Source organism: Temnothorax nylanderi, unplaced genomic scaffold, assembly GCF_030848795.1.
Source record: "Temnothorax nylanderi isolate EJ_2023f unplaced genomic scaffold, tnyl_v1.0 TNYL_tig0113_pilon, whole genome shotgun sequence".
NCBI lineage: Eukaryota > Metazoa > Arthropoda > Insecta > Hymenoptera > Formicidae > Temnothorax > Temnothorax nylanderi.
In genome coordinates, this window is record NW_027249175.1 from 226,183 (window position 1) to 228,784 (window position 2,602).

Genomic DNA, 2,602 nt, shown 5'->3' on the forward strand with positions numbered 1-2,602 from the left:
CCGAGATATTTGATTTGATGCTTCAACCCCGTTGACGTTTTAGCCCCGGTCTCCCCTACTCGACATGTTTCGCGCAACTAAAATATGATACAGCATTTAAAAGTAGAGAGAGAAGTTGATACCATTATCTACATATAAAGCTTTGAATTTGTTTCGAGCAAGCAAGTTTGAAGAGTCTTTATATACGGGGTGTCTCATTCATTCTATGCCGAACTGCAATTGTTAGAGGCCAAATTAAAAATCTAATTGTAAATAGATTTGCTTCGCTATCGATGCGTTAACAATTTTACAGTTAAGTAACCGAAACGAACGGGATACAGTGTCATCGAATACACTTATCTGCAAAGATTTTAAGCTATCGTACGATTATAATCTGCGGCTTAAAAGTAATTATTATGTTTACTCTTCACGTATTAAGCATAAGGAGGTGTCATCTAATTAAACCACACAACTGGCTCTTAATACAAAATAATATATGCATATATTTATCACATGTATATCAATATAGATGATTTGTACATCGATCATTACTACAACTGCATTCACGCAGCAAATCTTGTGTCGCGAATTTAGCATTGCATGTTGTGTATGCGTTATGTGTAACTTTAGGCGTATTAAATGTGCAAAAAAAGGTGTTAAACATAAAAAGAGTGTATCAATCGCCTAATTAAATACACATACACAACACGCAATGCTAAATTTGAGATATAATGGCTCTTATGCCCGTTTTCACCAACGTCGTTTAACTTGAACCTTAGTTCAATTCACCCCTTGTCTCTTTCTAATGGACTCCCTTAGAAACAGACAAAGAGTGAAGTGAACTAAGGTTCGAATTAAACGACGTTGGTGAAAACGGGCATTAGTCAGTCATGTAATTTCGATCGACCATTCGATCATTACTACAACTAATTTCACTCAGCAAATCTTGTGTCGCGAATTTAGCATTGCATGTTGTGTATGCGTCATTTTATTTCAAGAAAAAAATCAAGTTCCATTTAAGAAATAAGTCTCCTTTAAAATTTCTTGAAAATGATGACATGTATGACACGACTTACATTGAAATCATATGTTCTCCTTCAAACCAAACAACTTTCGTCTAAAGCATTTTTTTCTAGAATTACAAATAAATAAGTTTTTGGGGGTGATTGATTAAAATGGGACACTCTATATGTATTATATGTGTGTATATACAGGGTGTCACTGAATGTTTGGTACTTTTCTCATATTTAGATAGAGCGAGCCAAACTGAGTCGAAAAGTCATGTACCATTTTGCAATTTTTGCGATAGTTGATGAGTTATTAATGATTAAAAATCGCCGTATTGGCCCGCCCACCGCCAAATCCAAGCGCGCGGTGAGATGCGGCCGCCCCGCGGTCGACGCGCGGGCAGTTGTTTACTATAAGCGGCAATGATGACACGGCGCGACGCACGAACGGCGCGTAACGCCGGGCCCCCGTCCTGAGCGATGATAGTTTCTCGCCTTTTTTAAACAGAAATAAAATTTTCTAACAACATAGAAAAATTTTTTTTGCGTACGTATGTACATACGTGTGTACATGCATACACACAGGAACATATCAATTGTACTGCTTAAAAAAGCGATTACTCAATTTACTTTTTTTCTTTTAGTAAGTAACGGTTGTCTTTAAGAAAGAATATTTTCTTGATGATAGTCTTAAAATGTACAAATTTTAGAAAGAGTCTTTATTATGTACTCGAAAGAAGAATTTATACTCCTTCAAAGAACATAATAAAATTTTATCAAAGAAAAGTCAAAATAATAAATAAAGTAACATGAGGACCCTCGAGATTAAAATAGGAGAAGTCAAGGCTATGAGGGTCAGACGCAGATCACAGTGCGTAATATCTGAAATAACTGATTTATTCGTCGTTTTGATACATTACATCGGTTCGTACGTTTTGGCTCAGTTTTGAGCCATCTTCAGCGGTAGTTACAGAAATTAAGTTACACGTTCTCCGTACCGTATGGTGAGTATACTGATTCAAAGTATCAGAAAAATAGACCAATTGATCCATATCTGTAAATTTGTTCAATTAATGTTGAGATATTAAAAAGATCCCTTAGGAAACTCACCATTTGGTCTGAAAAACGTGGAATACAGAGCCATGTACATAATGAATACTCTCTGCGAGAAGACTTGACGATCTTATCGACACGACACATGCACAGCAATGATATGAAAGGTCTTGCAAGAAGAGGCATGTCGTAGGTCAACACACCGGCGAGGATTATAACAAAGCACGATTTGACACCGTCTCAAAATGACACGGATTTTTTGCATCATGCATATGTCACGGTTTTGAGCAAATTGTAATCCAAGCTCATGAACTTTGGTCGTTGGCAAATCGGGGTTTTACTATTGGTACATGTAATATTGTGACGGTGTCAAATCGTGCTTTGTTATAATCCTCGCCGGTGTGTTGACCTACGACATGCCTCTTCTTGCAAGACCTTTCATATCATTGTGTGTCGTGTCGACAAGATCGTCAAGTCTTCTCGCAGAGAGTATTCATTATGTAAATGGCTCTGTATTCCACGTTTTTCAGACCGAATGGTGAGTTTTCTAAGGGATCTTTTTA